The sequence below is a fragment of the Capra hircus genome, chromosome 6, assembly GCF_001704415.2.
Source record: "Capra hircus breed San Clemente chromosome 6, ASM170441v1, whole genome shotgun sequence".
Lineage (NCBI taxonomy): Eukaryota > Metazoa > Chordata > Mammalia > Artiodactyla > Bovidae > Capra > Capra hircus.
The window spans coordinates 65,952,417-65,977,595 of NC_030813.1; the positions used below are offsets into that span (position 1 = coordinate 65,952,417).

Genomic DNA, 25,179 nt, shown 5'->3' on the forward strand with positions numbered 1-25,179 from the left:
CTAATTTACAGGACAATAACAAAAATAAGACAAACAGAAAATTAAAAATTATCTTTAATCCACCAAAGAACTGAGGTCTCAACACAAATAGTTACAGGAATACCTCAAATATATTGATGGTTTGGATCCAGACCACCAGGCAAGCAAGACAACAACAGAGTGTATCTCTCTTGTGTTAAGAGAAAACAACACAAGCAGACAAAAACTTGCCAACAAAGAATTCTATACCAAACAAAAATATCACATTACAAGTGAAGTCACATACTGTAAGTGCATGGGCTTGTATCTGGGTTTTTTATCCTGTTCCATTCAGCTATATATCTGTTTTTGCACCAGTACCATACTTTCTTGATTACTGTAAGTTTGTAGTATAGTCTGAAGTTGGGAAGCTTGACTCTTGCAGCTCTATTCTTTTTTCCCAAGACTGCTTTGGTTATTTGCAGTCTTCTGTGTTTCCACAGAAATTGTAAATTTTTTTCTTCTAGTTCATAAAAAATGCCTTTGAAGCAAAAAGAGCACTCATTTATTGAGAGTGGGAATTCAAAATTATACAGACACTTTGGAAAATGGTTTGGCATGTTTTCATAAAGTTAAACATGTATTTACCATATGATCCCACAAGTGTTAGACCAAACAAAAGAGAATATTACTAACAATATACAAATTTTGAAAGACACTATTAATAAACTGGGCTTCCCTGGTGGGGTAAAGAATATGCCTGCAATGCAGGAGACCTGGGTTTGAACCCTGGGTTGGGAAGATCCCCTAGAGGAGGGCATGGCAACCCACTCCAGTAGTCTTGCCTGGAGAATTCCATGGGCAGAGAAGCCTGGCAGGCTACAGTCCACGGGATCACAGAGAGTCAGACATGACTGAGAAAATTTTACTTGATCTAGAGAATCCCATGGACAGAGGAGCCTGGTAGGCTGCAGTCCATGGGGTCGCTAAGAGTCAGACACAACTGAGCGACTTCCCTTTCACTTTTCACTTTCATGCCTTGGAGAAGGAAATGGCAACCCACTCCAGTGTTCTTGCCTGGAGAATCCCAGGGACAGGGGAGCCTGGTGGGCTGCCATCTATGGGTCACACAGAGTCGAACATGACTGAAGCGACTTAGCAGCAGCAGCAGATGACATTTATGAAACTTTATACCTAATCATTTTTAAAAAATCATATATTGTAACATAAAACTAGTCATTTAAAGGGTTCATATCACAAATAATACAGTCAGTTCAGTCCTTCAGTCGCATCTGACTTTTTGTGACCCATGGACTGTAGCACTTAGGGATTCTCTGTCCATCACCAACTTCCAGAGCTTACTCAAACTCATATCCATCGAATTGGTGATGCCATCCAACCATCTCATCCTCTGTCATCCCTTTCTTCTCCTGCCTTCAATCTTTCCCAGCATCAGGGTCTTTTCCAAGGAGTCAGTTCTTTGTATCAGGTGACCAAAGTATTGGAACTTCAGCTTCAGCATCAGTCCTTTCAATGAATATTCAGGACTGATTTCCTTTAATGGACTGGTTTGATCACCTTCCAGTCCAAGGGACGCTCAAGAGTCTCTCCAACATGACAGCTCAAAGGCATTAATTCTTTGGTGTTCTGCCTTCATATTTATGGTCCAACTCTCATATCTATACATGACTACTGGAAAAAACACAGCTTTGACTACATGGACCTTTGTCAGCAAAGTAATGTCTCTGCTTGTTAACATGCTTTGTCATAGCTTTTCTTTATAAGGTTGCATAGTTTTTCTCTTAAGGAGCAAGTGTCTTTTAATTTCATGGCTGCAGTCACCATCTGCAGTTATTTTGGAACCCAAAACATGTCTCTCTGTTTCCATTGTTTTCCCATCTATTTGCCATGAAGTGATGGGACTGGATGCCATGATCCTCATTTTTTGAATGTTGAGTTTTAAGGCAGCTTTTTCACTCTCCTCTTTCACTTTCCTCAAGAAGCTCTTTAAATCCTCTTCTCTTTCTGCCATAAATGTGGTGTCATCTGCATATCTGAGGTTATTGATGTTTCTCCTGGCAGTGTTGATTCCAGCTTGTGCTTCATCCAGTCCAGCATTTTGCATGATGTACTCTGCATATAAGTTAAATAAGCAGGGTGACAATATACAGCCTTGACATACTCTTTTCCCAATTTGGAACCAGTCTGTCCTATGTCCAGTTCTAACTGTTGCTTCTTGACCTGCATACAGATTTCTCAGGAGGCTGGGAAGGTGGTCTAGTATTCCCATCTCTTGAAGAGTTTTCCACAGTTTGTTGTGATCCACATAACCAAAGGATTTGATGTAGTCAATAAAGCAGAAGTAGATGTTTTTCTAGAACTCTCATGCTTTTTCCATGATCCAATGGATGTTGGCAATTTGAGCTCTGGTTCCTCATGAGTACAATACAATTAACTAAAAAACATTATAGTAAAATTAAATAGCCCTACATATACTGGGGTGCCAAGGTCCAGCCCCCACAGGATCCAGGGGAAGCCGAAGGAGAAACGGCGTCGGCGGATGATTTAGAGAGAGATAAGGAAAGAATGTTGTAGATAAGAAAATAGAGGAGAGAAAGAGGCTGATATTCTTTGGTTTACACAGAAAGCTAATAAAGTCTTAGAAGCTCAGGCAGGAAAGTGAATGCAGAGAGCCTCTGTGTTCCAAGGGATCAGCCTGAAAAAGAGAGGGAGGGAGACGGAGAGAGAAAGAAAGAAACACAGAAAAAAAGGAAAAACATGGGGTGACCAAGCTTCTTCAGTGAGCGAGGCCCATTATTTTATTTTTTAAAAGGGGCTTTTATACCTTAATTTGTATATAGAGGGGAATGAACGATGCAAAGTCATACAGAGTCAGCCCAAACGTTACATCTGTTTGTCTTTATCAAAACCAGAATTTTTTCTGCATACCTTTCCCATAAACAATATTGTGTACATTATCTTCTGGCCTTGGAGGCCTGTGAACATTTTGTGACCCTCTTTTGATAAAGGCTGCTCAACCAGAAAACTTATTTTCCCTTGAAATGTTTTTCTTTATATTTCTCATCTATGTCAGCCTCAAAAAATGTTAAACAGAGTTACATTTCTCAGGGAGCAAAGGTGCAGTGAGTTACAACAAAGAAAGAACCAAATTGCTCAAAAGTCTGATGTGGTTAATTTCAAGGCTACACTTGTTTTTCTTACATTCCAACTATGTTAACTAATGCACTCCCAGGTACACAGTGGATAAGAGATATGGGAACTTGGCAACAAGCATTAGCCCAATAATGAAATCCTATACCAGCACTACTCTAATAACTTTTACCTCTTTGAAAGGCTCTATGTTTTAGGCCTCCAGTGCTTCTCACAGTTGGGAGGCTGTGAATAATCATATGCGTAGCTGCAAGAGTCTGGATAAACCTGCCAAGCAAGCTAGAATGCTAACAGAGGAGGTTTGACCTGAAATATTCCTCTCATGTCCAGGAGACTTATTAGCTAGAGCCCTAAGGTGATTTTCTCCAGAGAAAGGTGGTCGGGGGAGAGGCCCCTGTTAATGTCAGGAGAGTTGGTGAAAGGCACAAAATAGTAAGACAGACAGATTCTGGTTTTGGGGTAGATGCTCGAGCAGTCTAGGGAGCCCCTCGAGTCCTGAAGCCTTGCTTAACAGTTCTCTTCCACGTGACCCCTTCATGGGTGGGATCTCCTGAGCTGGATCCCGGCACTAGGGAAATTGCATTTGTAACTTAATAACTCCCCACAAAGACTACTATAGGATAAACTGCTTTACTGACAGTTTTACCAAACACATAAAAAAAAACCATTAGAAACACTGCCAAAGCAATCTTACAATGAGAGGAAGAAATACATCTCTGCTCATTTTTTGACTCCAGAATTATCTTGAAATCAAAAGTAGATTAAGACATTATTAGAGGAAAAAAAACTACATAAAAATCAACATTAATACTTTAACAATATATCAGTCAATCAAATCTAGAAATATATAAAAAGGAAAATAAATCATATATAAATGGATTTTATATTTGAAACCAACCCATGTAATGCACAATTATAAGATAATAAAGTAAAAAAAAAATTATGTCAATAGCTAAAGACAAAGCAAACAGACTGGTAAAAAGCTAACAGAGCCCCAGAATCTGAGTATAGACTCTGCACATAAGATATTTGATTAATTGCTAAACTGCACACTCAGGTTAGAGCTGAGAGGCTAGACAAAAAGAGGAAAAAAGAAAAATGAAGTAAGAGCAAAGGAAGAAGAACAAGGAGAGAATAGGCAATAGTAGCAGCTAGAAGCTAAGAAAAAATCAGCTGCTGCTGAACATGAAGGAGAAATAGATTTCAAAATTTGATTCCAAACAAATTAACTTATAAGGGCTTTCTCCATTTTTTCCAGTGAACAAAATCATAACCACCATCATCATCATCAGGGAAAGAAAAAAAGGAGTTTCTGAGTCATTAAAGCATATTACTTATAATGTCCACTTTTCTACCAAAAATTAGTGGGCAAGCAATAAAACAATAATAAAAGCAGGAAACTGTGACCCCTGTTCATGAAATATTCACCTAATACAATCTGACTTTGAACAAGCACAGATGCTAGACATACCAGACAAAGATGCTAGACATACCATGCAAAGAATTCAAGGCAGCTATTACAAACATGTTCAAAGAATTAAAGAGAGATATGGTAAATAATTCACCTTTCAATGCAGGAGATGTGGAGCACACAGGTTTGATACTTTGGTGGGGAAGATCCCCTGGAGAAGGAAATGGCAACCCATTCCAGCATTCTTGCCTGGGCAATCCCATGGACAGAAGAGTCTGGCAGGCTACAGTCCATGGGGTCACAATGAGTCAGACAGGACTTAGTGACTAAATACCACCATTCAAAACTTAAAGGAAAACATACTTCAATGTGTGAACAGACATGGAATCTTAGCAGAGAAATAGAAACTATAAAAAGAATGAGATGGAAATTCTGGATTGAAAAATAAACTGAAATTTAAATTTTACTAAATGTGGTCAACACTAGTTGAAGAATCAATGAATCTGAAAGTAGATCATTAGAATGAATACAATTTGAAGAGACAAAAACTTTAGAAAATAAATAAAGGCTCACAGACTCTGAGTATTCACTCAGAAAGTGAAAAGTCATTCAGTCGTATCAGGCTCTTTGTGACCCCATGGACTGTAGACCACCAGGCTCCTTTGTCCATGGAATTCTCCAGGCAAGAATACTGAAGTGTATAGCTATTTCCTTCTCCAGGAGATCTTTCCAACCCAGGATCAAACCCAGGTCTCCTGCGTTGCATGCAGATTCTTTACTGTCTGAGCCATCAAATGATTCAATGTACCAGGAGAATAGAGACAAAAAATGAAAGAGAAATATTTCAAGAAATAAGGGCTATAATCTTCATAAACAATATAAAGGAAAAAAGAAAGAAAAAAGTAATATTAGCTTACACATCCAAGAAATTTAACAAACTCCCAGTAGGGTAAACACAAAGAAAATCATACTCAGGTACTGCACAGTCAACTTCTGAAAGCTACAGATTAAAAAAAAAAAAAGCTCTGGAAGCAGGGGAAAAATTGACACAGTACATAGATGTTGATAGTGATTCAATCAACAATGAGTTTTATATCACAAACAGTGGATTCCAGAAAAGAATGATGTATCCGAAGTACAAAAGAAAAAACAATTCAGCTATGAACTAATCTATATCCAGTGAAACTACTCTTCCAAAATAAAGTTGAAAAACACAGATGTCCATCAGCAGATGAATGAATAAGAAAGCTGTGGTACATATACACAATGGAGTATTACTCAGCCATTAAAAAGAATACATTCAAATCAGTTCTAATGAGGTGGATTAAACTGGAGCCTATTATACAGAGCGAAATCAGCCAGAAAGAAAAACACCAATACAGTATACTAACACATATATATGGAATTTAGAAAGATGATAATGATAACCCTGTATGTGAGACAGCAAAAGAGACACATGTATAGAACAGTCTTTCGGACTCTGTGGGAGAGGGAGAGGGTGGGATGATTTGGGAGAATGGCATTAAAACATGTATAATATCATATATGAAACAAATCACTAGTCCAGGTTCGATGCATGATACTGGATGCTTGGGGCTGGTGCACTGGGACGACCCAGAGGGATGGTATGGGGAGGGAGGAGACAGGGGGGTTCAGGATGGGGAACACATGCATACCTGTGGCGGATTCATGTTCATGTATGGCAAAACCAATACAATATTGTAAAGTGGTTGACCTTCAATTGGAATAAATAAATTTATGTTAAAGAAAGAAAAACATTTTTAATGAGTTAGCAGCAGATGTTCACTAAAAGGAATGCTAAAGGAAGTCTGAAGGATTAAAAATGATATATAAGATACACAAGAAGAAATATAAACTGTACATATATGTATAGTATGTATACATCTAACTGTGTATGTGTACACATATATGAATGCATGCATACATGTGTATGTATGTATAGATACATTTTCTTCTTTTAATTTCTTTAAAAAACATTATATTGAGTATAAGAAGTGATAAAGAATGTTCATACTGCATGATCCCATTTATATGATATTCTAGAAAAAGCAAAACTTATCCTTAACAACAGGAAAGAGAACGTTAGTTGTCTGGAGCTGGAGACAAAAGGAAGAAATTGACTGCAATGGGTCACAAGGGTAGTTTCTGGTGTGATGGAAATTTTCTATATTTTCATTGTGATGGTAAGCACACAGATGTATATACCTGTCAAAATTTTCATACTGTATCCTCAGCATGAGAGCATTTTAATGTATATAAATTATAGCTTATTAACTTTAAGATATATATAAAGCAAAAAACTACTAAATTTGACAAAACATGCAGATTTTCTGTTCAATGAATACTGTAAACAAAGTTAAAAGATATTAAAGACTAGATATTTCAGAGTATAATTGAGAATATATAAGAAGCTCCTAAAAATTGTCAAGGAAAACACAAGAAACCCAAAAGAAAGAATAAACAAAGGGTACATATGTGAAAAAGGGGCTCATCTTCACTATTAAGTAACACAAATTTTAAAATACCAATTTTCCAAGTGACAAAAATCAGGAAGTTGCATAGTACCAATGTTAGAAAGTATAAGGGTGAAGTTAAGCTTCCAGGTTTTACTGCTAGGCCTATAAACTATTTCAGAAAAGCAATCAGGAAGTACTTAGTAAAATTATATGCACATGTGACCTATAGAATCCTCTTGGTAATACAAAGTGTCAATCATAAGAGATAAGATGAGTAAAATGTGGCATATGCATGAGATGAACTCAAGGCAACAATCAGAAGGACAAAATTAGATGAATACTAATAAGAGAATTAATAAATCACAAGAAAAAACAGGGCTCACCAGAAAACCTATTAAATAGAATAAGTAAGTGGAAGTCATTCAGTCATGTCCGACTCTGCAACCCCATGGACTGAGTGACTGACTTTCATTTATTCTCTAGGCCAGAATACTGGAGTAGGTAGCCTTTCCCTTCATCCAGGAAATCTTCCCAACCCAGCCATCAGACCCAGTCTCCAACAGTGCAGGCGGATTCTTCACCAGTTGAGCCACAAAAACAGCCCAAGAATACTGGAGTGGGAAGCCTATCCCTCCTCCAGTGGATCTTCCTGACCCATGAATTGAACTGGGGTGTCCTGCATTGCAGGTGGATTCTTTACCAACTGAGCCATCAGGGAAGCCCACTGGTCATAATTTATGTAAACTAAAAACACATGAACACATACATACAGAGTAACACTATACAATTTCAAATATACATTCAGCTCAAAATCTAACATGAGTAAGAGCAGAGAGGAATGCCAGTGGAGACAAGGAATCGAGTAAAGGTAGTAAAAGAAGAAAGACCTTACACACATTGCTATTTCAAAGTTAATTAATTTGTAGTTACCTAATTGATGAACTTGTTTCTTTCCTACCTAATGCTAAAGCGACCTAGAACGGTTCTGACAGTTTGAATCTTAAGTACTTCATTTCTTTTTTTTAACTCATAAAATTATTTGTTACATTTGAAACCTATTTATAAAATCATATTTTTTAAAAAATCAAGTTTTTTAAAATAGGTTTATGAAATAAAACACAAGCCTTCTACTGTTTCTGCCCTGTTCCTGATTCTCACTCCTCTGAGTACACTATTTTGATCATTCTAGTGCTTCTTTTACCTTTTCCATGCTTTTAATTTAGCACTTTATTTCTGAGAGTTCTATTAAGTTTTAATTTTATTTCTTCAAGTTTTAGAACAAGCTTAACTAACAACAGCAATAATTATAATAAATACAATTATGTTCCAGTTGATAATAAAATAGAGCAGTTTTGTTTGCTATTGCTCTGAACACTCATATCCACATACAAACACACAAACTATTGTCAATTTCACAAATATTTTAATTTTCTAGGCTGTTACGGAAACTAGACTATATAATATAGCAATGAGATTTTATATGTGTGTGTTTACGTGTATACACTTTTAACTCAATGCCCAGCACAAAATAAGTACTTAGTACAGCACAGTGATATGTGAAGAACATAAACTATAGATAGAGCTCCATTTAGACCTCCATTAATTTTAAAAAGTAGTGCGCAGAATCAGGATACATCTTTAAATATTTTAGACTATATCAATCTTCTAAATCCTCTTTTACAAAATTCTTCTCTAAATTAATGACTATTATGATGAATAAACACCTTTAACAGCTAAGATTTAAAAGTTTTTTCAATAAAATCATTAACTTGAATTATTTATCTAGAATTCTCTATATTCCATTAATAACATAATGTGGCAAATCACACAAAGGTAATGTCAGAGAGTCCCATTACAAACACCTATGGCTCTTAATCCTCATCCCTTGATAGTACTGTGGAATGAGAACTATGCTTCAGGGTAGTTTCCAAAAGCAAACAATTCAATTCTGATTACATTAAGGGAGAGCAGATAAGGATAACATTTTACTGATGATAAAGTTGTCGGCAATGACTGAGTCACAAAGGACATTCAGCTCAACTTTTATCAAAGATCCAATTAAATTAGAACAATGTCTCTCTAGGCATTCTGTTTAACTATGTCTTTCCATATTTAAATTTAGCTATAGGATATATCTGCACTACATTTTCCAAACATTCTGTTTCCTAATGGATCATCTTTTCTGTAATGCCTACTATTGGTCGTTTGGTTACATTCTTTATTGGGGCAGTTCTAAAAGTTTAGTAGTCAACTTTAGTTAGAAAAAGGTATTTAAATTTTCAATTTGTTTCTGTCTTCCAATTCATACCATATTAATCTGTTCAGGCCGCTGTAACACAAAATACATAGACTGGATTGCTTGAACAACAGAATTTCTCACTTCTGGAGGCTGCAAAGTTTAAGATCAAAGTGCTGGCAGATTTGGTTCCTGGTGAGAGTTCTCTTCCTGGCTTGCAGTATATCATAGATCACTGTGTCCTCACAGAGAGCTCTAGTCTCTTCCCTTTCTTATATTAATTATATTGATAATCCTCTAACATCTAACACTGTTCCCACTATGGAGTCTCCACTCTCATGACTTCATCTAAACTAATGACCTCCCAAAGGCTCCACCTCCTAATACCATCAAATGAATTTTGATGAATGAGTTAACAAATGAATTTTGGGGAAACACAAACATTCAGTCCACAACACATACTTTGCAATTATATTTAATTTGAAGTCAACACAGAAATCTTAAACATATTTTTAAGTATCTTCTCATTATAATAGCTATCAATCTACATACTTTTATTGAGTATTTTAGAATGTTCTTATAATACTGGTATGCATCAGACTCACCTGGGGAAGCCTGCGCAACATAAAAGTGAGATCCAACCCAAACACACAAGTAGAGGCACAAATAAATTAAAACATTAACTTGGGTTTTCTATAGGTGAAAACTCTTGAAAGCAATATCTCCCTATATAAATAATCTAAGGAAGATACTGATAAGTTAAAAACAAATATCTCTTTAAATAAAACTTCTTGGCAAATTCATAATTAATTCCTGATTATTATTTGACTTTGATCTCTTTTGGAAATCTAACATAATTTTCAAGTTATATTCATCAAATATTAATGACTCACTATAATCATAACTTACCAAAATCAGGAATATATTATTTGGAGATAGGTTTCATCAACAGGAAGAGACAGTGCTCTTAGAAAAGTAATGATGATTATATATCCACCAAGTGTTTTTTATAACATTCTGTTTTTTGTGTTTCTATATAGCCTCATGGGCTTCCCAGGTGGCTCAGTGTTAAAGAATCCACCTGACAATGCAGGTGATGCAGGAGATTCAGGTTTAATCCCTGGGTCAGGAAGATTCCCTGGAGGAGGAAATGGCAACCCACTCCCATATTCTTGCCTGGAAAATCCCATGTATAAAGGAGCCTGGCAGGCTGTAGTCCATGGGGTCACAAAGAATCGGACATAACTGAGCATGTATGCACACATACAGCCTCATGCTGTTTGCTACATTTCAGAAATACAAAAAAGCAAGGTAAGTTTTGGTTAAGGACAATAATAATAATAAACCATAGAACAGATTCATAAGTGAAAAAGACACCAAAGGTCAAAACTCCTCAGTCTGAGACTGAGGTTGAAATAACTGAAGCTACTGCAAAAAAAGAAGACATGAATAAAGTGAACATAGGCATGTATTGAATTCTGGTTGCCTAGAACATAAATCTAAAAAAAAGTATACTCTTTGAAAGCACATTAGTGTTTCACAGATGAAGCAAAGCAGCCTGCCAACTACAAGCAAAATAGTTCCTAGAAAATTTAGATGAATTTGCATATTCTAGATAAGCATCAAATTATGAAGAAAAGGTAAAAGGTATTTAGGTCAAACCCTCACTCTGTGGCATTTGACATCATGCAAAATAATCATGCTTCCTCAGAGGCAGCAAGCACTTTAAAAGTTATAAAAAAAAACACAAAATCATGAATGAACTATCTATATGTCTTACATTAGAAATAATTTAATTTATAATAAATGATTTAATATATTTCAGATATAAAAATACATAAAAATGAAATATATATATACACACACACACACCAGAAAATCATTCTTGATCAAATTTCATTTACACAAGGTAATTAGCATCCTTCATTAGATGAAGAATGCAGATACAATACGGTCATAGAAGTCAAAATATGTTATTTTTGTTAGTTATCCTCTTTTTTCTTTTTCAGAAAGACTGGAATTGTGCCACAGAAAAGTGTCTATAATTTTCTATCAGACCCTGGGAGTCATCTATCAAAGCATAACTTGGTCCATTAATCCTGAGTAGAGCAAAAGTATGGAGTATTCTGTGATCACACAACATGTCTTGTTGCTTTATTGGTATTCATAGCTTCTCTCAAGTGTGTGGTAGACTAGAGATGGCCAGTCCTTATTATTCAAACCTGGATCACTGGCAGCTTTCCTCTCATTCATCTTCTGGGAAAACCCTGTGTCACAGTTAGAAGAAATAGTAACGTGCTCAAATTTCCTTCTGTAGTTTAGCCCAAGACCTGAGAATTCTGAATGGCATTTGGCCCAAGCCCAGAAATTTTATTCCACATTGATTTTTGCCTTTCCTGAACATTTTTTCATTTCAAAATCTGTACCAAAAAAACATCACTTCAAGATCAAGCACTGAAATCAATGCCAATGTCCCTGGACTCTCTTTTTGAAGCAAGTTCTTTGAATGTTTAGTGCTTTTCAAAACATTGACTGATTAAAATTTTTATGCTCTATTTTGAGACCATTTTCTCATTTTAACTCCTTTGAGTTGCTGTAATTTTATAAATAGTGTCCTTATTATGGTCTGTTTCTGGCTTTCCTCACAGACTTTGCCGAGAGTCCTGGAAAAGAGCAGCCTATTTTTGTGCTCTCTTGAGGAGGCTTGTTCCCTAGCCCTCCCTCATTGTGAGTTTGTTCCGGGCTGTTGGCTGCCTGATGTTTTGATGTCTCTCTCCATTAACTAACTCTTGCCTTTCAACCACCAAGCTTCAGTTCCTTGTTTACTGCCATCCTTGTCACCGCTCTTGGCTTACTATTCTGTGTCAACAGAATCCTTGGCAACTTCCTGTGTCATTTCTTGCCACTCCTTCTTCACAGATTGCTTTTCACCAATTTGACTTTCCAAAGATAGCCTGTCAGCAATTCAAAGTGTGGATTTTTATCTCTGGTTTCAGAGACTGTGTTCATTATAATTATTAGTAAGAGTCAGAAGGCAGACACATAAAGGTAAGTAACCACCCACACTGTCCTGTCCAGGGTGCCTGAAGTCCCAGATAAGAGGTTCATTTCTCTCATTTCAAAAATTGCAGCTTTGTTTTTAGGAGAGCTTAATCAAATTGTAAATACTGTCTTCTGTATACACTTAGGCTTTTTACATATACTGCTAAAGTGTTTACCATACTATATATTCTATTTCATATTCTATTGTCATAATTCATCATAGTTCATATATAATATCACAATTAATTTTATGTTTCTATGCATCTATGGGACTGTAAGCCATCTACATAGGAATGGTGTTCTAGACCTTATATATTAGTGTCTAGTGTAGTATATGATGACAATAGGTCTAAATATATGGCTGTTGAGTTACCAGATACAAAACATATGTGGAATAGGTGAAAAACTTCTACCACTAACTTCCAACGCATTCATTTCAACTGTAAGAAGTATCAGTTTGGGAACTGAGTCAGTTGATGCAACAGAAAATTCAAATAACAATGACTTAAACACAAAATGGTGACACTTGTCTCGCATAGTAAGTTCAAGGGAAGAAAATTACTGATATTGATTTGGAAGTTCAATTAACTCATGGCTAAAATTTCAGCAATATTCCTAATCTTTCAAGGTAACAAGGTTCCAGTCATCATGTGCACTTTCCAGAACAAGGAAGAAAGAAAAGGCCAGAAGGAAGACAAGATAAAATCAACATCAAGAATGCAGAAATTTTCCAGGAATTTCATCGGATTTCTGTTTATATTTCATTAGACAGAATTATGGCAGATTGTCTCCCATAGCAACAAGGAGAATGAAATAATGGGGAATTTGTGGAGTTTTTTTCTTTCTCTTGACTCCACAAGTAAGAAGAAGAGAATGAATACAGAACAAGTCACAAGAAATTGCTGTCACACAGGGGTACTGAGAAGTGCATGAGTGCTGGGGAAAATGTCAACTTAAGTGAAAATGTAAAAGATTCAATATAAATGAAAGAGAGCATATAAAGTCAGCTGATGGCTGCTTCACTATCCTGCCCAGCTGACAGAAATCAATCAGATCCACAAGCCTGAAAACCTGACTGAGGCATGGGATCTTCATGGAAATCCTAACACAATATTTATTTTTCATCAAGCCTTTTTATCGACTTTATAAATAAAGTAGTCCTGAGCATTTTCTAAATATCTGGCTCTGTGGGATGTTGAATAATATAACACAATACTTGCTTTATTTTTTTTTCCTTTATTTTTTTTTAATTTTTATTTTTACTTTATTTTACTTTACAATACTGTATTGGTTTTGCCATACATTGACATGAATCCACCACGGGTGTACATGAGTTCCCAAACATGAAACCCCCTCCCACCTCCCATCCCATATCATCTCTCTGGATCATCCCCGTGCACCAGCCCCAAGCACCCTGTATCCTGCATTGAATACAGACTGGTGATTCGTTTCTTACATGATAGTATACATGTTTCAGTGCCATTCTCCCAAATCATCCCACCTTCTCCCTCTCCCTCAGAGTCCAAAAGTCCGCTCTACGCATCTGTGTCTCTTTTGCTGTCTCACATACAGGGTCATCATTACCATCTTTCTAAATTCCATATATATGTGTTAGTATACTGTATTGGTGTTTTTCTTTCTGGCTTACTTCACTCTGTATAATAGGCTCCAGTTTCATCCATCTCATTAGAACTGATTTTAATGGCTGAGTAATACTCCATTGCGTATATGTACCACAGCTTTCTTATTCATTATCTGCTGATGGACATCTAGGTTGTTTCCATGTTCTGGCTATTATAAACAGTGCTGCAATGAACACTGGGGTACTTGTGCCTCTTTCTATTCTGGTTTCCTCGGTGTGTATGCCCAGAAGTGGGATTGCTGGGTCATAAGGCAGTTCTATTTGCAATTTTTTAAGGAATTTCCACACTGTTCTCCATAGTGGCTGTACTAGTTTGCATTCCCATCAACAGTGTAAGAGGGTTCCCTTTCCTCCACACCCTCTCCAGCATTTATTGTCGGCAGACTTTTGGATCGCAGCCATTCTGACTGGTGTGAAGTGGTACCTCATTGTGGTCTTTATTTGCATTTCTCTAATAATGAGTGATGTTGAGCATCTTTTCATGTGTTTGTTAGCCATCTGTATGTCTTCTTTGGAGAAATGTCTATTTAGTTCTTTGGCCCATTTTTTGATTGGGTCGTTTATTTTTCTGGACTTGAGCTGCAGGAGTTGTTTGTATATTTTTGAGATTAGTTGTTTGTCAGTTGCTTCATTTGCTATTATTTTCTCCCATTCAGAAGGCTGTCTTTTTACCTTGCTTATATTTTCCTTTGTTGTGCAGAAGCATTTAATTAGATCCCATTTGTTTATTTTTGCTTTTATTTCCAGAATTCTGGGAGGTGGGTCATAGAGGATCCTGCTGTGATTTATGTCAGAGAGTGTTTTGCCTATGTTCTCCTCTAGGAGTTTTACAGTTTCTGGTCTTACGTTTAGATCTTTAATCCATTTTAGAATGAAACTAGATCACTTTCTAACACCACACAATACTTGCTTTAACGTTGCCCTCCTTAATCTAAATTTTGTAACAACAGAAGTGAGCATAGGATCTTGCAATTGTCCACTAAAGAAGCACTTAGACTCTCTATGTGCTTGTGGGGTGAGTTTTGAGAGGGAAGGACTGACTGTTAGAGAAGAGAAAGTGGAGCTTACCAGATGAAATGCAGAAGGGTGTTACCAGCATAAACGCAAATGCATTAGTGCACACAAACTCAGGAAGACAAAGAAAGTGAAAAGCATTCTGGGATGTGTAACGTATTCAGTGGTGCAAAGAATAGAATTCAAAGGGTAAAGACAACAGTAGTGAGCAAATCAGAAGACAGGTAAGCAAGAACCAAAGAGTCTTTTTGAACAAGGAGACAATGAATAATTTTAAGCTGTTACTAGCTCTAAGTTTTAAGAAAATTATTCTGGTGCTACTAGGGACAGTTTATTGGAGATAGGTAACACTGGAGAGAATTCAGTTAAAGGAGTATTCCAATTGCTCCAATGAAAAATATGAAAAATAAACAGTGTTCACACAGTTTCCTTAGTGAGTTATTTAGTAGCCTTCAAAACAACTTATTAGCAAAATGAGAAACTTATATTAGCTTCTGTAGCAATTAAAGAATAAAATCTGGTATTGAAAACATGAGGGAAAATTCTTAAACCATAAGGAAAATGATGCAGCCTTCACAAAGCCATTCCTAGTAATTAGATGCTTAAATACCAATAAGAACAACAAGGCACAAAGGAATAGATTATGGTTCCAGCTCCAAAGAAAACCAGCAGAAATGGTGAGTGGGAAGCACATAACAGTTCCTAAAATTAGCATTTATTACTTTACAGTATGCATAAAAGTAGCATAAGGTTCACTAACCCAATAGTCCTTGTCACTACTATCAGCTCAACCATGCTAATAACCTCTTAGTGCATTGCCTGGTTTGAAAAAATTGTGTACAAGAATAAATCCCCAAATTAATTCTGTTTTCCATATATGAAGAGCATCCATATTAAAAGATCCAGCTCTTCTTTTTCAAAAGATTGGGTTCTTGTATGTTTGTATATTGGGAGATAATTTGACCTTAAGGACAATAAAATCAATGAATTAACAGAAATGAGTAAGATTAAAACAAATACAAAGCATAGTGTTTATAAGCTCATTTTAAGTCAGAAAGACAACAATAGAAATTTTGGCCTAAGCCTCATCAATAGCATAGAAATAATAGCACCCACTTCACAGAATTATTTTGAGAATGAAATGCTCATGTGGCATCCAGCCTTAAATCTGGCAGATGGTAAATCTTAAATGCATTTTAATGTAAATGATGAATTAACAATATTCTGCCAAGTAGCAATTTGCATTCCCCTTTTACAGAGAGATTAAGGCTCTGAGATGGATACTGACTTATTCAAGGTCACAATGCTAGTAAATTTCAACAACAGATTCAAATACAGGTCGACTATCATAGGTTCACTGTTCTGATTTTTTTATTCTATATTTTAGAAAATATCCTTTTAACAGGCCAGGACATAATATAAATCCTGTGCTGAGCTTGTAATTTCAGAATTCAATGAAAGAGGTACATATAGAAGTAAATGAAAGTAAAACCAGTCTACTCTAAAGAGTTCAATGTGATAGCCCTGTAAATGATCATGTTTAGAACACAGAACCTACAAGAAATGGTTAAAATCATCATGATAAGTAAGTTTGGAGAAGAGACAGTAGGGGGAATATAACTGCAATTACCAAATTTACAGAAATGTAGTTTAGAATAATATACACATTTTCACTTTGTAAGGATGGTTTAATTATTCCCCAAGGACTAAATATTAAATGCAAGGGAAAATGAACAGTTATAAAATAGACAATCTGCTGCAACATTTGAATGACAATTTACAGGAGTGAGGGTGATTTCAGGGGATGGGTAAGAGTTCTGTTTATGATTCAAGGATAAATTATTATGTTTACATTTGGAATTTCTGTGATTATAGGAGGGTACTAGAATACAAAAAAAACTTAGAACTTAAGATCACTTTTTTCACACAATGAATATTTCAAAACTAAAATGTGATGTTTAATTCTCATATTTAATTATTAAAATGTTCATGAGTTTACCAAAAAGAAACTGTTCATAGAAATTTGGCACTTAACAAAGCTATCACCATCAAAGAATTTGATTATCTTGTAAAATTTTATCTCAGTATATACTTTCATATTTACCAAAGCATATATTACTGATCATTAACTTTAACTTAAGGAGTTTATGGCTTAGTATTCCCAAATTCTACATTCAGGTTCACCACTGATTCCAGATATAATAATGGATAAGGGCAAGGAAAAAATTAAATTCACATTTCTTCAGATAGTTACACACCATACTGGTCTGGCTGGCATAGCAGGAAAAGAAGTCCTATCACCGTATAATAGAAAAATCAGATTTAAAAAACAGCATATAAAAAATGTAACAAAGGATACTGTACAGGACACGGAATTGTAAGTTTTATCTTTTAATAACATAATGGAGTATAATCTACAAAGATTCTGAATCACTGTACTGTATACTTGAAGTTAAGATAATATTAAAAATCAACTATGAAAAAAAATAAAAAGAAAAAGAATTAAAAAAATAAAAATCAACTATGTATCAATAAAAGAGTATTCAATAAAAATGTTTTAAAATGAAAAAGGATAGTGCCTAAATTTCTCATAAGCATGATTATACAACCACACCAGGGGGCGCTCTTAACACTGAAATGATGGATGGCATTTTAAAACAAATGGTGGTTTTAGCTGGCTAAAAAAAGATCTTTCTAAGCCTGTACAGTACTTGCAATAAGTGTTTACCTCTCCAAAATGTTTGCTAGCAATAAACACATTTTATTTTTCATCCAACTGCTTGCATTTAAGATTATCAAGTTAATCTCTCAAGTAAAACTTTTTTGACTGATAGGAATTAATCTTATTTTGGAAACATTTACCTATTTGCATATGCTCCCATTCTTTCTGTGGTGGGACCAATTCTGAATAATAAATACACTGCTTAGGAGTACATACAACTTTTCACCCTGGCTTTGTTGTCAATTTTACTTATAATTTCTTACTAGCACTTTAGCTTTTTCTTTTTTTTTCCATAAAAAAATGGGTTCCTTAAAATTATCTAAAATTGACACTCATAGTGAAATTCTAATCTTGGCGCTATGGGCCTTTCCCATATCTTGTCATTACCTGACAGGAACACTGACGCTCAGATGTTCTCCTCAGAAAGTTCAAGATTCAGATTCCTAAAAATATAATTAGAGAATTAGTATGAGGTTTCAAGGAAACAGAAAAAGGCAAAAAGTAAAGACTGAGCTATATTATCCAGAAAATCACCATAGACTACTCCACCAACAATAAATATTTTACATAAGTGACACCTGATTAAATAAACTTGAGGAAATAAAGTACAAAGAAAAGAATTGCAAAGCATATGAAAGAAAGAGGACACGGTTCCTGCCTTCCTATGGAGATACAGAAGGAGTCTGTAAAATTTTCTAAACCTGTGTAGTCGAGACCACACTTATCTGTCAGCTGCCTTCCTGAGTCAGCATTTACCTGTGTCCAAGCTCAAATAGGCAGAGTTGTGATCAAGGTTCACCTAATATGTACAAAGTATAGACAGCTACCTCATCCACGTGAGTTCAAGGAAACAATTATGAACATCTCTACTGTTTGTGTCCTAAATCAAAGTCACCATCACGTTAATGCCTCAAATTCTAGTCACAGGAACACTTTTTTCCTATTCTATAAAGTAAAAATACACCTGGAGAAAATGATGTATTTATTCACTACTTTCGACCAAAGTGTAAGAGGATGACGGGAAGCCCTACCTAACCAGAAACAGATAATAACAGTTTTCCAAAATGTGGGTATGAAAGAACAAAAAGAATATTGGAAGAAAAGCAGGAAGGCCCAAGAAGAGAAAACCCTGAAGAGAGAGTATGTTAAGACAGGAGGTATGTGACTCCCATTACCTGCACCTCCTACTCTTTGTACTGAGAGGTTCATTAAGGCAAAAGCAGACTTGTTTGGTGAGAGGCAACTCTGGCACATTATAAAATCACAAGAGTTTCCATCAGCAGCAAAGTCAGAAAGCTGAGGGGTTGGAGTGTCACGTGGTCCATTCTGATAGAAGCAGGCACTGAGCTGGCTCGTAGAAAACAGATAGAGCTTACTTCTCATTACGAGTCCAGTTGCCAGAGTCGCCAAGGGACCTATATAAAGATCAGGTCCCAGTGCTACCCAAACATAAGGATCAGGTCCAACTATTTGTGACCCCCTGAACCACAGCACACCAGGCTTCCCTATCCATCACCAACTCCCAAAGCTTGCTCAAATTCATATCCATCAAGTCGGTGATGCCATCCAACCATCTCATCCTCTGTCATCCCCTTTGCCTCCTGCCTTCAATCTTTTCCAGCATCAGGGTCTTTTCCAATGAATCAGTTCTTTGCATCAGGTGGTCAAAGTATTGGCGCTTCAGCTTCAGCATCAGCCCTTCCAATGAATATTCAAGACTGATTTCCTTTTGGACTGACTTGTTTGATCTCCTTGCAGTCCAAGGGACATTCAAAAGTCAAAAGACTCTTCTCAACACCACAGTGCAAAAGCATCGAACTTCAGTGCTCAGCTTTCTTTATGGTCCAAATCTCACATCCATACATGATTACTGTCACCAAAGTAATGTCTCTGCTTTTTGATATGCTAGGTTTGTCACAGCTTTTCTTCCAAGGAGCAAGTATCTCTTAATTTCATGGCTGCAATCACCATCTGCAGTGATTTTGGTGCCCAAGAAAATAAAACCTCTCACTGTTTCCATTGTTTCCCCATCTATTTACCATGAAGTGATGGGACTGAATGCCATCATCTTAGTTTTTTGAATGTTGAGTTTTTAAGCCAGTTCTTTCACCCTCCTCTTCCACTTTCATCAAGAGGCTCTTTAGTTCTTTTGCACTTTTTGCCATAAATGTGGTGTCATCTGCATATCTGATTTCACTCTGCATTTCATCTGCATTTCACCCTGCAATCCTGATTCCAGTTTGTGATTCATCAAGTCCAGCATTTCGCATGATGTGCTCTGCATATAAGTTAAATAAGCAAGATGACGATATACAGCCTTGACGTACTCCTTTCCCTATTTGGAATCAGTCTGTTATTACATGTCCAGTTCTAATTGTGGCTTCTTGACCTGTATACAGATTTCTGAGGAGGCAGGTAAGAGTGTCTGGTATTCCCATCTGTTTAAGAATTTTCCACAGTTTCTTGTGATCCACATATTCAAGGCTTTAGTATAGTCAATGAAGCAGATGTTTTTCTTGAATTCTCTTGCTTTTTCTATGATCCAACAGATGCTGGCAATTTGATCTATGGTTTCTCTTTTCTAAATCCATTTCTAATATCTGGAAATTCTCAGTTCACATACTGTTGAAGCCTAGGTTGGGGAATTTTGAGCATTAATTTGCTAGCGTGTGAAATGAGTATAATTGTGTGGTAGTTTGAACATTCTCTGGCATTGTGCTACTTTGGTATCAGAATGAAAACTGACCTTTTCCAGTCCTGTGGCCACTGCTGAGTTTTCCAAATTTGCTGGCATATTGAGTGCAGCACTTTCACAGCACATCTTTTAGGATTTGAAATAGCTCACCTGGAATTCCATCACCTTCACTAGCTTTGTTCGTAGTGATGCTTCCTAAGGCCCACTTGACTTTGCACTCCAGGATGTCTGGCTCTAGGTGAGTGATCACACCATCGTGGTTATCTGGGTCATGAAGATCTTTTTTGTATAGTTCTTCTGTGTATTCTTGCCACCTCTTCTTAATATCTTCTGCTTCTGTTAGGTCCATACTGTTTCTCTCCTTTATTGTGCCCATCATTGCATGAAATATTCCCTTGGTATCTCTAATTTTCTTGAAAAGATCTCTAGTCTTTCCCATTCTATTGTTTTCCTCAATTTCTTTGCATTGATAAGGATACTAATCAAGAAATGGCCAATTAAAAAGTAAGATTTAATAAATTGGGTCTTGGATAAGAGAGAAGAGTCAAGAATGACACAAGTTTCTTGATCTGAGGAACTGAAAGCATAGAATATAGCTGCCATTTAGTGGGACTGTGAAACCACTGGTAAAGCAGGTATTTTTACTACTAGGGGAAATAATTATTTTGACTTTGGATATTTGAATTTTTAGATATCTATCAGACATACTCAAGAGGAGCAATATAAAGAATGCAGTGTCTTATCAGTGTGTAGTTTACGGAAGGATTTGTGTGTGCTTGTGTGTGCCACCTCAGTCACATTTGTCTCCTGTGACCCTACAGACTGTTAGCTTATCAGTCTTCTCTGTCCGTGAGATTTTTCCTGGTGAGAACACTGGATTTTTTACTGCTGAGCTACAAGGGAAGCCCCTTACAGAAGGATATCAAGTTTTAAATATAAAACAGGGTTGTAAACTCATTGATAGTATAAAGACATGAGATACAAGAGGAAGTGAGTACAGACAGAGAAGAAAGATGACAGAGACTAGCCTTAGGGGTGAGTAGATTCTTAAGGTGCCTCACTCCTTCCTGCCTCCTGGGGATCATGCTCTTGTTTGATTCCCATTCCCTAGAATGTGGGCAGGACCTGAAACTTGCTTCTAACCAATAGAATACATGACAGCATGCACATGATTGACACTGTGACTACACTATTGCAATACAGTATATAGTGCCCACCGTGTTGGAGTTTTTCCCTTGCTAGCTGATTTCTGTGAAGCAAGAGTCTTGTTGGGGAACCCACTAGGCAAAAAACTGAGGGCAGCCTCTAGCTGGCTTCTTGTAATGTCTCTAAACTTCAGCCAAGAAATGAAGCCCTCACTTTATTGCTTTAAGAAAATATATTTTGCCAACAACCTGTTTAGTTTGGAAATAGATTCTTCTCTAGTAAAGATTCAGATGTTACCTCCACAACAGCTGACACCTTGTCTTCAGTCTTTCAGAAGACCTACTTAAGCTGTATCTAGACTTATGAGCCAAAGAAACTGTGAGATAATATATGCGTGCTGTTTAAAACAATTGGAAAGTATCAGTTGCTTAGTTTTTTCTGATTCTTTGTGACACAAAGACCAAAGACCCCAAGAAGGGACCACCATGCTCCTCTTTCCATAGAGTTCTCCATGTAAAAATACTGGAATGGGTAGCCATTCCCTTCTCAAGAGGATCTTCCCCACCTAGGGATCGAACCTGGGTTCCTGCATTGCAGGCAGATTCTTTACCATCTGAGCCAACTTTGATGTAATTTTTTATGCATCAGTAGAAATTTATGCAAGTCCTGAGTTACTACAAAATTTAGAGGCTAGGGAGTTATGAAAAAGCCAGGGAAAAGACAAAGGAAGAGAGACTAGTGAAGTAGGAAGAAAACCAAGAGAAAAGCATTTCTCCAAGAGAAACTTCTCCAGATTCTTCAGACAAATCTGACACAAAGATAAAGAGCAAAGAGAAGGTTGAGTCCTCTGACCTACTAGGGGCGCAGGGGTAATCACCACTTATAGGAATAAGGAAACCAGGTGGAGCCATCTCCATTCCAGCCTTGGAATCCTCTACTTAACCCCTTACTGGCAGAAAGTGGTAAGAGGCAGTGATTTTGAGTGGACATTGGTAGAAGCCAGTAAGCATTCAGTTCCTTCTGCCTTAGGAGGTCATTCGCTAACAATACTAGTTCTTTTGATGAAAGACTTAACAGTTTTTTAAGCAATGATGAGTGTTCCTGCAGATGTTTCTGTGCGGAGGTGGGTCTTAGTGTTCTAGCCACCTTATAGGTGATCATCACTGGAAGGGACACAAGAAGCAAAGTCCCAGCCACCTTCACTCCAGCCTCCTTCTGAGGAGAAAGCTCTAAATAGCACTGCTAAGTAAAAGACATTCAGCCTTATTAGGCTCCCAGGAAGACCCAATTAGTGCCAGAGTTGTGCTACTTCACTGTTTATAAGGCTTTGAAAGTTGGTATTTCAAAACTGGTTAACACTTAATATTAATCAAACTCAGTTCATTTTAATTACTAAGTAGCTAACATAACCTATTTTTAAACTTTTGTTTTTAGACATGCTTAGATTAGCTTTTAATGTGCATTTTTTATAAATTAATACAACTAAATCTAATGAGCATGTATTATGTGAAAGGCCCTGAATTTACCAGGTATGTCTCAGTGAAAGAAGCTGCCCTGCCACTTTTTGAACATCTATAATTTGTATGCAAACTTATACTATTTATAAAACACTCTCACATAATCAAAGCCTATGTTGTGCCCCAGTATGATTAGTATTCAGCTTTTATCTACATTTATCTACAGTGAGCATCCTATTTTCCTATAATGCTTTGAAAGCAGTTTCTTTCTTGTTCATTTATTCACTGAAGATATATTGAGCACTTACTTAAACAGACAGGCAAACTATAAAAGACACACAAGTATTCATTATTCCTGTTCTATTAGAAAACAATACTATCCAAAATGTGCAAAATGTTTCTCTTTTTTTTTACATATTCAATATGTGGTATCTATACATACATGTGTGTATACATGTGTTATGTGTGTGTGTATATTACACAGAGTTGACTCTTTTAATCAACACAGGAGTTAAGGTGACAACCATCAGCACATATAAAAATTCTGTATCTTTACAGTCTGCCTTCTGTATTAATGGTTCCACCATATTCTCAATTCCACATCTGTGGATTCAACCAAACTCAGATTATGTAGTATTATAGCATTTACTATAGAAAGAAATCTGCCTATAAGTGGATCTGTGCAGTTGAAATCTGTGTTACTCAAGGGTCAATTATATCTGGAAACATACATTATATATGCATTTACTCTGCCTAACATATATATATACACATATATGTATATATATAGTATATGTGTATATACATATGTATATGTGTACGTGTGTATGTGTGTATATATGTATTTATTTACAGTATATTTCTCTATAGATATTCTGCTAAGCTAGCAATACAACTCTCCATCTTGCACCATCAGCTCTTCCCAAGGTTTTACTCCATTATTAATGCTAAAAGTTAAATCAATTGCTGATATACTTCATTTTGTTCAGGTTAGCAGGTTTCATTATTCTCAGTAATGTCCTTGGCACCATGAAGCAAGGGGAATTATATCATGGCATGGAGGAGTTTTCAACTTATTTTATTACTAACAGTTTTCCTAATCTTCTCTGTCCAATCCTCACTAGAATGTATGTCCCTCCACAGTATTTACTCCTATTAGCTTTTCACTGAAACACTTCTGAACCCATAGTATGTGCTCAGTAAGATCTACCTGACTGGAAAACTACTTTCCAGAATGACTGAGGTGGCTTGCATGAAAATGGAAATATGCATTTACACAAGCAAATGGAAATACACCATTAGATGAACACATATAAACTACAGCTAAAAATAAGGGCCTACAAAATGCTTAACCCATAGTTTTGTTCACTCAATAATTTGTCTAATGAATTGAAGACAATAATTGTTTTTAAAAATATGCCCATATAATTGTTTTGAAAATTATATCCAGCCCTGTGCTTTCTCACAACTATTACAAAGACAGAAATACAAGTTCAGTAACATTATTTCCAACAAAAAGAAGTATTTCATTTTATGAAAGAAAACATTTTTCCCTAGGCAATTAATTCCAAGCATTTATTGCAAAGATAATTAAAAATCAGAGCATGTCTTCCTTAACAATCTAAAGAAAGATGGATTAAATAGACATAGCATTGTTAAAATGAAGATGTTGAATTGAGTGAGGTATACAGTTCTTTCCAGAAATTCTATCAACTATGTGATTCTATCAACTATCATTCTTAGTGTTAATTATTCCTACATTCAGGGATAATTATTTATTAGAACAAGTTAGTGAGCATTTTCAAGAAAAAAAAAAGATTGCTAAATGAACATGAGTATCTTGTAAATTTCTCAAATGTAGAATAATTTGTATAGTATAGATATCACACATGGAAAACATATCTTAAGATCCATTTTCTATTCCCCTAAAATGTAATATGAAGTATCGCATGAAATTATATAAGTGAACAGTTTTAGCCTATGAAACACTGCAACAATGTAAATTAATTACATTGTAAAAAAAAAAAAGTATAGTTATTTACCAAGTCATATATTAGTGAGAATAAATTGCTGTTCTCCATAGGCCAAATGTACTGCTTGCCAGTACCATAGCAAGCTGCTGAAACCATTATTCCTGATGAATGAAATTATTAGGCAGCCAGCCTTTGTACCACATTTCCATGTCCCCATAGAAACAGAAGTCAGTGG

At 36.1% G+C, this 25,179-nt stretch overlaps 1 protein-coding gene across 1 annotated transcript in view; it reads right to left on the bottom strand.

The window, feature by feature from the left end:
- LOC102184512 (cytochrome c oxidase subunit 7B2, mitochondrial) overlaps positions 1-25,179 on the bottom strand; it is a 150,450-nt gene that overhangs the window by 68,682 nt on the left and 56,589 nt on the right. The window contains exon 2 of the mRNA XM_005681574.1: positions 18,061-18,116. The gene's annotated coding sequence lies outside the window, so the exon portion shown is untranslated. The remainder of the gene's footprint in view (positions 1-18,060; positions 18,117-25,179) is intronic.